The sequence below is a fragment of the Typopeltis vanoorti genome, chromosome 1 (genome assembly GCF_054136105.1).
Source record: "Typopeltis vanoorti isolate ZY-2024b chromosome 1, IOZ_Tvanoo_1.0, whole genome shotgun sequence".
In the NCBI taxonomy this organism is placed as follows: Eukaryota; Metazoa; Arthropoda; class Arachnida; order Uropygi; family Thelyphonidae; genus Typopeltis; species Typopeltis vanoorti.
The window spans coordinates 158506076-158519360 of record NC_143549.1 but is presented as its reverse complement, the minus strand read 5'-3'; the positions used below and the strand labels follow the sequence as shown (position 1 = coordinate 158519360).

Genomic DNA, 13285 nt, shown 5'->3' with positions numbered 1-13285 from the left:
TATAATTAACGATTATTTTAGTAGTTCCTCGGCAGTAAGGAATGATGGCGGATTCAGCTGCAATCACAAGTGGCATGTCACCAAGCTCTCTTCCATTTAAGAACTCTATTATAAATAATATAATAAGGGACTTTGTGGCATGCAGTGCTTGCGGCATGTATGCATCTCGGGAGTTGGATATGTGGCTGGTGAGGGGGGGGGGGAGGAGTGCGTATGTGCGCAAAATGTAGGCAGTTGGAGGAAATAAATGAATTAGATATATCAATAACTGACCTAGTTGCTCCAGGAACAGGAAATGAATATCAGAAGACGAGTAGTGTGATAGGAGAGAATGAAGAAAAAACATGAATGAGAAAATAATAGTCGATAGTGTGGAAGGCAGGAGTGACTGCGAAAGTTTCGGAGATGGTTTTGTTTGGGAGAATGAATTATGATTAAGAGTGACTAACTTGCAGAGAGACATAGATGAGCTGAAAGAGGAGGTGAAATGTCTTGTGAATAAGATGAGAAGTATGAAAGGTAAGATTAGAAGAATGGAAGAGATAAATGCAAGGCAAATCAGAGTAGGGCGGGGGAGAGAGAGAGAGAGTGAGTTTTGGGAATGATAGAAGAGGAGAGAATGGAAATAGTAGGAGAGAGAGGTATGGGAATGCTAGGGGAGAATGGAAACAGTAGGAGAGAGAGAAGGAGAGAGAGGCATGGGAATGCTAGAAGAGGAGAGAATAGGAGCAGTAGAGGAGAGGGAATCAGAGAGATGTATGGGAATGATAGAAGAGGAGAAAATGGAAACAGTAGAAGAGAAGGAGTAAGAGAGAGAGTTACAGGAAGGATAGAGGAGGGGAGAATGGAAACAGTCAGAGAGAGGAAATGAGAACAATGCGAGGGAGTGCTGGAACCTGGGACAGAGTGATGCGAGGACAGCAGGTAAGTAGGAGAACACAGAGAGAAAAGGTTAGAGGAGAGAGAGAGAGAGTAAGGGATGCAGGTGAGCAATTAAGGAACAGAGTGGTTTGAGGTTGAATGTATGGAAACGTGATGATCTCTGGTGTGCAAGATAGGATGCCAGAGGTGGTTTGCCTGGAGGGATGATAGAAAATCTGGCTATGGCAATTAAAAAGGGTGAAAGGATGGATGAAATGATTGTGATGATGGGCACAAATGAGTTGAGAGTCAGTGTAAATTGGGTGGCGAGAGATCTGAGATTCTTGATTGAAGTTGTGCAAAAGAAAATGCAGAGAGGGAAGATTGCATGTGTGTTGCCCAGGTATGATAGTGACGAACTGAGCAGAAGAGCAGCAATAATGAATCGCATAATTTGCAATTCAGTATTGCTGCTCAAACTCAAAATCCTCAAACACCCTTCAAGGCGTTTGAGGACAGAAGGTAACTGTATGCTAGAGACTGCTTGAATTTGAATGAGAAAGGACGAAGGCATCTGGAAAGATTGCTGTTTTCTGAACGAATCAGTGTGTCAATGCAGGGAAACTAGAATTCCCAGGGTGGATGATAGAAGGGGTGGCCTCTTGTGGGAATGGGTGCTTGGGGGAAGGGAAAAGACATCAGGTAACATTGAGCCCAGGGGGGGGGGTAGAGAGGGGTCAATGATAGGTATAGAAGCAGTGACATTTTTATGCTCTATACTAATGCCAGGAGTATCTGAAATAAAGGAGATGAATTGGTGGCACTGATAGCATCAACCTGGCCAAAGATTATTGGGATCTCTGAGACGTGGTTGCCGGAGGATGATATAATAACCAGAATTTAAGTGGCAGGGTAAGCATTTTTCAGCAGGATAGGAAAGGAAAATGTGGTGGTGGAGTATTGCTTATGATAAGTGATGACTTATGTCCTCTAAGAGTGGAGGCTTTGGAAGACAGTGACACTAATGGTTTTGAAATCATATGGTGAGAGGTAGAAGTGGCCAAGACAGGATATTTAGTGGGGTGTTGCTACAAACCAGGGAGCACAGAGGGTGGGGAGCAGGAGATGTTTAGGTAGTTGAGCTTGGCAAGTGCAAGAAGAATGATTATTATGGGAGATTTTAACTACAGCAGTATAAGTTGGGAAGAGGAAAATGCAAGTAGTAAGAAGGGGATAGAATTTCTGGAATTCTTGAGGGACAAATGTCTTTGGCTGCATGCAATAGAAGGAACAAGAGGTTCAAAAGTTTTGGATTTGGTCATAGCATCAGAAGAGCTGATAATAAGTGAGATGACATCTCTCCCACCAGTTGAAGAGAGTGACCATGTGGTTTTGACTTGGAAGATGAACAGACATGCAGGTGTATCAAAGAAAAGGGAAGTATGTGGAATTATAAGGTGGGTGATTATAATAGTCTTAGGTATCAACTAGGGGCAGTTCCATGGAGGGCAGAATTGGAAGGCCAGGATATCATTAGTGATTGGGAAATTGTGAAAAGTTATTTGTTAGCAGCAACAGTAAGCTGTATTCCACAGGTGAAGAAGCAGACACAATTTGGTGTAAAGTGGGTGACAAACGATATCAAACAGGAACCAGTTGAAAAAGAGATTATGGAAGAGATATGAGGAGATGGGTGGAGGATGGATACAAGAAAAATATAAGATGCAGGCCAGGAGAGTGACCAGAATGGTGAGGAAGGCAAAACTGGAATATGAGAAGAGATTGGCACTAAGATCCAAAGAAAATCCTAGGGAATTTTTTAGCTATGTGGCCAGTAGGTGGTGAAATGATTGTGGAAGAATGACATTGTGGGATAAAAATGGGAATAGAGTGACTGATGCAAAGGAGATAGTGAAATTGTTCAATGAACACTTTATTGGAGTATTTCATCCTGGAGAAGTCAGTTTTAATACTAGAGGCATAGGGCAGGTTCGAGGTTCAGAGGTACATGAGGAGAGCGTGTTTCAAATACCGAGTAGTCTGGATGTCAGTAAAGCTTTGGGACTGGATGGTATTTCACCATGAGTTTTGAGAGAATGTGCTAGGGAACTGACAGTGCCCTTGACCTGGTTTTTCAATGAAAGTCTAGCTGCAGGAAAGGTGCCCATGGAATGGAAGGAAGGTAAGATAGTGCCATTGCATAAGGGTGGGAGCAGAACTGGAAGTGTCTAATTATAGGCCAGTTTGTGTGTCATCAGTAGTTAGCAAGATCTTGGAGAAAGTAGCGAGGGACTATATACAGCATTGGGCAGATGAGGGTAATGTTATCTGTGAGAATCAACATCAATTTGTTAAGGGGTGCTCTTGTTTTAGTAATATGGTTGCCGTTTATAATAAAGTAACATGAGCAGTTGATGAGGGAAAGGTATATACTGCCATTTTTTTGGATTTTGCAAAGGCGTTTCACAGGGTGCCACATGATAAGCTGATATTTCAGTTGCAGCACATGGGTTTAAATTTCAGGTTAGTCAAATCAATTCAGGATTGGCTGACTGATAGGTATCAGAGAGTTGTGTATGGTGGATGAATATCAAGGAAGCAGAAGGTTACAATAGGGTTACAAGTGGAGTTCCACAGGGCTCAGTACTGGGACCTGTATTGTTCAACCTTCATATCAATGATATTGTCAATGGATTGCAAGAGGACATTCAGTTGTTTGTGGATGATATGAAGCTGGAAAGGGTTATAAGTAATAGTGCAGATGTGGCAGCCCTGCAAGAGGATTTGAATAAACTAGACAGATGAGCAAATGAATGGGAGTATCGGGTCAATGTAGCATAATGTAAAGTCTTGAGGTTTGGGATCCATTGATGGGAGAATGCATACTCGATTGGAGGAGCTGTACTGGAGGAGGTAGGGAGACAAGAGATCTGGGAGTGATGATTGATAGAAAACTGAAATTCAGGTAGTATATTCAAAGGTGGTGAGGGTAACTGAGAGGATTGCTGCAATACTGAGAAGGATGCTGACCTGCAGAGGAAAAAGAGTTATATTTCTGTTGTATAAGATCCTGATCAGACCACACTTAGACTATTGTTCTTAGATTTGGTCCCCATGATTTGAAGGGGATAAATTGACTTTGGAAAGGGTACAGAGGCAGATAACAAAGATGGTTTCAGGACTGTACAATATGAGTTTTGAGGTTCGACTGAGGGAATATGGAATGCAGAATTTGGTGGATAGAAGAAGGAGAGGTGATATGATTGAGACTTTAAACTGTTGAGAGGCAGTTACAGGGTTGACACTGGGGAGTTCTTTCACTTGGTGGAACAGTGTGAAGGAGCGATGACAAGGGGCCATCCCTGGAAGTTACAAAAGGAAGCTGTGTACAAGAGGGTGAGGAGTGGTTTCTTTGTGTGGAGGGTGGTTGAACCTTGGAATGCATTGCCTGAGAGAGTGGTTGGAGCAGGAACGGTCAATGGGTTCAAGGAGTGGTAGGATAAACTTTGTGTTTCCTAAAAACGACCTCCTACGATGAGTCTTTTGACCCCATGGAGGCCTGAATAATAATAATAATAATAATAATTGATTGGTAATTCTAATTGTATCATGAGAAGCGCTGAATACAAATCTGAAATTTAAAAACAATACCATGTGTCTTTTTTTATTCATTTTAATAATAATAAAGATATGTTATGTTTTTCACAGGTCTTTGGAATATTTTATCATTAACAATTCAGGATTGATATGAAAATTTTGAAGTAATATTATTATTATTATTACTCGGGTATCTCCACTCAGTACAAAGTCTCACTCTAGGAAGACCACAGTAACCATTATACCTAGTCTAGCCATAAATACTGTTACATCTTGAACAGCATAAATCTTTAATCTATCAGTAAATCATTTGCAGCTTTCAGCCCATACAAACCACGTCTATAAGCATATAGCAGAACTCATTGTTCATAATGCCCCCCCCCCTTCATCGTATTCAGACTGGCAATGCTGCAGTTCGTTTCTTGCAGGCTACTATCTAAAGTTCCAACCACAATCTCAAGTACAACAGATTCAGATTGGGAATTCCAGATGGACAACCAAATGATGATATGTGGTCAGGCACATTCACCTCCAAGCACTCTTGTGTTGGTCTTTGTCTTGTGTGCAGGAGTTGAGTCATGTTGTTTGGGGGCTGTACCACAGTTTCCAGCAGAGTGTCTTGATACACTTTGGCAGAGGTTTTGACCGCTTTCTTGACCCCACTCCACCAATCCATCACTCACATGAGATGGTGAACTCTCTGAATTCTGGATGCTACGGCACATGCTGTGACCATCTGAGGTATAATCTGATCATTTTGGCAGTTAAACAACTCTTCAATGGTGAAAATCATCTCATTTGTGAAGAAGATATCTCTGTGTCTGTTGTTCACATATTGCCAGAGAAGTGCCTTTGATTTTATCTCCCTCTGTCACATACGTTTTGGTGTTAAGAGGTGTCCAGTAAAATGATGATAGGCTCTCACCCAAAGGTTATCAGATAGTACATGAGACATCATTCTCTGCAAAATTCATCTCTCGTGACATCACTTTCTGCATTCTAACAGGATTATGGCAGTGCATGATTTTACAGCCTTCACAACCTGTTGGGTCCTAACACAGCATGGTCGACCTGTTCTTTGGCTGTCAGATATGACTTCTGTATCATTATTATTATTATATGGGCACATCCATGGAGTCCAAAGACTAATTGCAGGAGATCCAAACTATCCACACAATCTATCATTACTTTTCATGAACTCATTCACAGACAAAGCACTCACAATTGACTCTTGGCAACCCATTCCATTCGTTCAAAACTCTCCAAGCATAAAATCTAGTCCTCACACACACTACTAACCATACCTTTATTCAACTTCCAGAGATGATCTCTTGTTCTGGCCCCTCTAGCCAGGTGCTGAAATATTTCCCCTGCATCAATTCTATAAAACTCTTTAAGCAACTTAAATGTTTCTATCATATCCCCTCTTTTTCTCCTATCAACCATATTCTGCAATCCACACACCCTCAGTCTATCCTCACAGGGAGTATTCAACAGACCACTCACTATCTTGGTCACTTGACTTTGAATCTTCTCCATCGCTGCCTCATTCCCAAAAAATCCAGGAGACCAGACTTGAGTACAGTAATCCAGATATGGATGCATCAAGGGCTTATAAAGTGGAATAACAACTTCCTCATCTCTACTTGTTAGTGTGTTCTTTAATAGCCAAGTAATCTTATGAGCTACTTTAGCAGCTTAGCAACATATCCTCTAAACTTTCACTCTCTGTCTACCCCCTAAATCTCTAGCCTCAAAGGAAATATTCAATATTTCCTTTCAAGTTATTTTCTATATCACTTATGTACAAATTAAGTAGATTAGTAGTCCCAGCACTGAAATGCAGCACACCACTAGTCAGATGTTTTCACGTTGATTCTGTCCCTTCGTGTACCACTTTTTTGATATCTGTTCAGCAGCCACCCTCTTATCCACATAACCAGTGTCATATCCATCCCCATCTGTTTTAATTTGCATTACAGAGTTCCATGTCCTATTCTGTCAAATGCCTTTGCAAAATCCAGCAGAATCATCGTGTAGCCATTTCTTTTTATACAATGAAATCTGTGGTGAATTCATCACTAAAAAACACACATACTAACCACAGTGATAAGTTTTAATACGTAAATATTTCATCCCAATATTTCAAGCCTATTCACCCGTTTATTTCATCCCAAGTATCTTGGGACATCCTTAGTACAGTAATTCAAACAATACTAGGAATAACATACAGTTAGGGCGCATAATTATAATGGAATCTCAATATGCGTGCAGTAATGTGTTATAGAAGTAAATTAAAATATAACTGGAAAAAAAAAAAACATATATAAAGAGATTATTTTACACAATTTTGTATGCAATTTCCATTACTTTAGGAATAGTAAGAACATCGTTGCAGTTTAAATTTGGTCTGTGTAGTAGGGCTTCAGCACTTTCTTTATATAAACGTTCATGTTTATATAAAGATCTATGTAAAAGTTTTGACTTTTCCCAATGGATCCTATGGTTTGGGTTTTCGACTCCGTGTTGAGAGAGACCATATTTCTGTGGTTTGAAAAGATGAATGTGGTCTTGATGTAATTTTTCTGATTTCCAAGATGCGTTTCTGAACAGATCTACCTGTCTGTCCTAAGTATGACAACTTGCAGGAGCATGGGATCTCATACACGCCAGGTAACATCAGAGGTGAGAGTGTGTCCTTAGGAGAAGGTAACAAGTTATAGATATGGTTGATGTGTTTGTAAGTAGCAGCAAAATTGTATTTCTTCATAATTTTTAAAAGACGTTCGAAGATGCATTTGACATAAGGTATGGGAATCCTATGGGCTTCTTCATGTCTAGGTTGATGTGTGGGGAAGTGACTGATGATTTTTTGAGTTGTTTTAAGATTATATCCATTTAGTATGGCTGTATTTTTGATTATTTCCAGTTCTTGGTTTAGAAATTCTTCAGAGGAGCAGAATTTGCGTGCTCTGGTAACTAGTGATTTAATGATGCCAAATTTCTGAGATAGATAGACATGGCGATGGAACCAGCTTCTTTTCTTTTAATGTGTAAATTCAGAAAGGAGATACCCTGTGGAGATTCTTTTTCTAGCATATAGTTGATGCAAGGGTGAAGAAGGTTTATTTTATCTAGAAACAGGTGTAATTCATGTTCGGGATGATCCCAAACTGCAAAGACGCCATCGACATATCGTAGCCAAATTTTTGGTTTGGGTTCAAAAGTGAAAATTTTTTCTTCCAGGTATTCTAGAAACAGGTTTGCTAAGTTTGGTGATAAAGGAGACCCCATTGCTGTTTCTTCTTCTTGCTTGTAAATTTTACCTTTCCAAGTGAAGTAACCGGATGTAATAAAAGACCACATTCGTCTTTTCAAACCGCAGAAATCTGGTCTCTCTCAACATGGAGTTGAAAACCCAAACCATAGGATCCATTGGGAAAAGTCAAAACTTTTACATAGATCTTTATATAAACATGAACGTTTATATAAAGAAAGTGCTAAAGCTCTACTACACAGACCAAATTTAAACCACAATGACGTTCTTACTATTCCTAAAGTATGGGAAATTGTCATGCAAAATTGTGTAAAATAATCTCTTTATATATGTTTTTTTTTTCAGTTATGTTTTAATTTACTTCTATAACATGTTATTGCACGTATATTGAGATTCCATTGTAATCATGCGCCCTAACTGTATGTTATCCTAGTATTGTTTGAATTACTGTACTGAGGATGTCACAAGATACTTGGGATGAAATATTTGCTAATTAAAACTTATCATTGTGGTAGTACATTTGTTTTTTAGTGATGTAGCCATTTCCTTTATCCAACTCAGCTATCACTCTATTATAAAAAGTTAGTAGATTACTGAGGCATGTCCAACCTTCACAAAGCTGTGTTGCCACTCACAAAGTACCATATTCTTATCCATCCATTACATGATTTCTCTTCTTGAGCAATTTTTTCAGTACTTTTACCTATAATTTGCTACTGCAGTCTTAGAACCTCCTTTATGCAAAGGAATTATTTTGCCCTCTTTCCACTTACTTAAAACTCTACCAGAGGGGAGACTTAAATTAAAGAGCCTAGTCAGAGACATTTCCAGGTCCCTTGCACATTCTCGCAAAACCTGAACTGATATCCCATCTAATCCCACAGCTGTATTAACATTGAGATTCTTCAATATCCTAAGAACCTCCAATTCATCCACCTCTGTTCCCACATTACTGTCTGTCACATATGTTAAAGTAGTAACCTCACTTGGATGATATACCCTTGCAAAGTGGTCACTCAGTAACTCAACTATTTTATCTGCTTCTGTTACCTCGTGACCATCAGCTCTCATTAAGGTTAATCTTCCATGGTCATTCTTCCTCTTATTTGCTGGGTAACAAAAGAAATTTTTGGGATTTCCCATGGTCAGCTCATATAGATTCTTCTCGTAATCTGATTTTACCTTCCTTACCATGTTGAACACCTCTCATGCCTGAGCTTTTTACTGTTCTTGAGTTTGCTGGTTCATCATCATCATCAACAACCTTGGGTCCAATGCCCGTAGGTGTCTGCTGCCATCTTGATATGATTCTTCCATTGCATTCTGTTTTGTGCAAGATGACTCAATTTGTGTATAGAGTTTCCGCACCATTTGACGATGTCATCGCCCCATTCTCTGTTTGGTCTTCCTCTTTTGTTCTTTCCATAGATGTAGTTTCCTTTTGATTATTTTCTGGATCAGGTTTCTTTTGGTTGTATTCATCTGTAGATTTCCACATTGTTCACTTTCTGTATCCAGTTTATTCTCAAGATCTTTCTATAGCACTTCCTCTCAAATGCTAATATCCTCCTTTCAAATTCTCTCAGGAGTACCCAGACCTCGCATCCATAGAGCATGCTGCTGAAGATACAGGTTTCTACAATGCGCAGTTAAGTTTGCATCTTTATAGCTCGGCTCTTCCATATTTTGTCCATGTCATTTAAAATAGTTGTTGCTCTGGCTATTCTAATTTTTATCTCCTTTTTTGGGGTCCAAGTCATGCGTCATGTGGCATCCAAGATATGTGAAGTGTTCCACATTTTCCAGTTAAAATCTGTCTATCGTAACTCTGTTCAGTAACTCCTGTTGTCCGAATATCATTGTTTTAGTTTTTTCAAAGTTGACATTTAGTCCATATCTCTTTCCTTCTGTGTATAGTGTTTGCAATGTCTGTTTCAGCCTCGCTGTGTCTTCTTCAATCACGATGATATCATCTGCAAAGCAGAGGTAGTTTATTCTCATGCCATTTATTGAAATGCTTCCACCTTCTTCTTTAATCTTATCTAGTGTTCTTCCCAGATGTGTGATGAAGATAACTGGTGATATTGGGTCCACTTGTCTTGTGCCTTGACTAGTGCAAACCAATCTCCAGTCTCACCTGCTATTCTGATTTTTGCTTGTGCTTGGCTGTTTATATCTTTCAGCAGGCGGATCAATTTATTGTCCACACCATAGGATTCCAAGACAGCCCATGTTATATTTTGGTCAATATTATCAAATGCTTTTTGGAAGTCCACGAAACAGCAATATATCTTTTTGTTCTTTCTTCAAGCTTTCTCTGCTATTAGTCTTAGTGCGAGTATTTGTTGCACTGTACTTCGATCTTGTCGAAATATGGCTTGCTCATCTGGAAGATGTGCCTCCATATGCCCCTTCAGGCTCTCTGTTAGTATTTCCATCAGCACTTTGCCAAGATGACTCATTAATGCAATAGTTCTGTAATTGGGGTATTCTAAAGCACTGCCTTTCTTATGAAGAACAACCAGGACCGATTTTTTCCACTCTTCGGGGGCATATCCTGATCTCCATATTTCATTACATAGCTTATGTATTTCTTTTGCAACCGATTCTCTCCCATATTTTAGCATCTCACCTATTATGTTGTCATTTTGAGATGTTTTTTTCTTCACCAGCAGAAATCTTTGACATTTCAAAGATCTCTGCTGGTGAAGAGATTGCTTTTAGTTCTTTGATTACTTCTGTTGCAGTATCATTTAGTTGATTTTTATATAGTTTGCTGCAATATCTTGTCCATCTGTGTATGATTTCTGTCTTGTCCAACAATACTTTGCCATTTTCATCTTTGACTGCTACTGATCTTGTTTGCCACTTCCTATTGACATTTCTTATAAGTTTGCAGACCTCTCTAGTTTTGAGTTCTCCATGGTACTGTTCAATGTCTTTGCACTGGTCTTCCAACCATTTGGCTTTATCAGATCTTGCTGCTTTCCATACTTCATTGCATTTTTGACAATATAACTCATCTGCTGCCTCTGAATTATCACTTTTAAGTTTCAGAGTTCGCTTTTCTCTTGTACCAATTTTAGGGTTTCCTGAGTTATCCATTTCTTGTTGATCTTTTCTCTTTCAGGTATTACTTCCTCTACTGCTTTTTTTAGCACTGTAGTCAGTTGTTCTGCTCTTGTATTTATATTTTGTTTTTCACTTAGGGTCTTAAGCTTAGTTTCCAATATGTTCTGATATGCTGTTCTTAGCCTGTCTTCATTTAGTTTTGAGATGTCTCTAGCTTTTTGGAACTTTCCTTTGTACTTCTGTTTCGGTTTTAGACTTATATTCTAAATCAATAAGCTGTGGTCCGAATCAATATCAGCTCCTTGGAATGATCTGCACTGTTGAACTGAGGTTCTCCATTTCTGGTCTATTAATATCAGGTCGATCATATTCCTGTGTTTGCCATCAAAGGAGCGCCACGTCCATTTACGACAATCTTTTTGTTGGAATTTGGTATTGCAAATCATCAGGTTGTTATCCATGGCAAATTCCAGAAGCATCTCTCCACGTTCGTTTCTTTCTCCATATCTAAATTTTCCCATAACCTTTTCACATCCTGTGTTATTTTTGCCAATCTTCGCATTCCAGTCTCCTCCAATGATGAGTATATCCTGCTTCGGTACCTCATCAATTACTAGTTGTAGATCCCTGTAAAATCTCTCAATGTTTTCATCTGCACTCTCTGCAGTGGGCGCATATATTTGAATGGTTGCGATAGTAAATGGTTGGGCATTGAATCTTGCAACCATTATTCTTTCACTAACTGGTTTGTGAAAGGCCTGACAGGCCTTGTTACTTAGCAGGAAACCTACGCCTGCTTCATGCTTACTTTCATTTCCTGACCAGAGAGCTCTTCCATCATTTGATTCTCCTGAGAATGTCCATCTCATTTCTGAAATACCCAATATATCACATCTGTATTTCTTCATTTTTTCTTGAAGCAACTGAAATTTTCCAGGTTGCCCAGAGTGTATGGACTTTCCAGTTTGATTTTTTTGTCTTCATTTTCAGTAACTGATTTTTCGATCCAACCGTGATTACTCGATTGGGGATGTGGACCTTGTTTGAAAGGGGGGGGGGGGTGTTCAAGCCAGCATGAGTCTATTTTCTTGTACTTTGGCATCAGATTTCAATCGTGTTTTCTTTTTACTGTCAGCACATCGACACTTATCTGACAAACCCTTAGTCTTCCATGAAGACTAAGGGTTTGTCAGATAAGTGTCGATGTGCTGACAGTTGGGAGAGAATCAGAAGGAGCACATAGATTTAGGCTTAGGGTGGCCTAAGCTCACCTTGACGTAGTACATTGTTGGACTTCTGTGACATTTTATAGAGTTACTGGAGTTGGCCACTAACCCACCATGTCCTGTTAGTATTGCCGGTTACCTTCTCCTTATATATAGCTCATTATTAATGATATTACTCATCCTTCTAACTCCTACCTGATTAACCCTCCTTAACTTAGGTATACAATTTAATATTGATTCCTCTGTATACCCATTAATTATCTCTCATGCACTACTTCCCTTCCAGAATTTTATGCCACTAACATTCTTCCCTTGCAGCATGGGAGATAATCTCATGCTGCAATGTGGCAACTTTGGTTATGGCTCTTCTGATACCATGACCAGATCCAATACTCTCACACCCCTAGTCCCCTCCATCACATGCTGCCTCAAGTAATTATCCCTCACTAGGTGTATAAATTTCATTTCGTCCCTACCATGTGATCTTTCTTCCTCCCAGTCTACACCTCCATAGCTGAAGTTCCCCATAGTGGAATCCCCTGGCCTATAGCAACAATCAACTGTATATTTTGTCTAACTGGCCTTGATTGCAGACCACACTGCTTCAAAAGTTAACAGTCCAATACACAAATATCCTACTGAACCCGAGTGTTTTTAGCATGTTGAAAATAACAGGTGGCTGCTTCCAAAAAGTGCAATTAAACCTACATTGCTCTCGTAATGTCCCCACACTGCATGTTAACCCATAAAGCCAGACAACTCTCTCTCTCTCTTTCTCTCTCTCTCTACTGACTTTATACTAATGCCAGGAGTATTCGGAATAAGGGAGAGGAACTAGTAGCACTGATAGCATCAGCCTCGCCAAAGATTATTGGGATCACTGAGATGTGGTTGACAGAAGAGAATATAATAACAGGAATAGAAGTTGCTGGGTACAGCATTTTTCGGCAGGATAGGAAGGGAAAGTGTAATGGTGAAGTACTGCTTATGATAAGTGATGACCTATGTCCTCTAAGATTGGAGGCTTTGAAAGGCTGTGACACTAACGATTTTGAAAGCATATGGTGTGAGGTGGAGGTAGGCAAGAAAGGATATTCAGTGGGGTGATGCTACAGACCAAGGAGCACAGAGGGTGGGGACTAGGAGATGTTGACAGTTGAGCATGGCAAGTGTAAGAAGTATGATTGTTATGGGAGATTTTAACTACAGCAGTATAAATTGGAGAGAGGAAGATGCATGTAGCAATAAGGGA

General features: G+C 39.6%; 1 protein-coding gene across 1 annotated transcript in view; it reads right to left on the bottom strand.

The window, feature by feature from the left end:
* LOC150110579 (cilia- and flagella-associated protein 43-like) overlaps positions 1-13285 on the bottom strand; it is a 609434-nt gene that overhangs the window by 97768 nt on the left and 498381 nt on the right. The gene's annotated exons all lie outside the window — the stretch shown is intronic.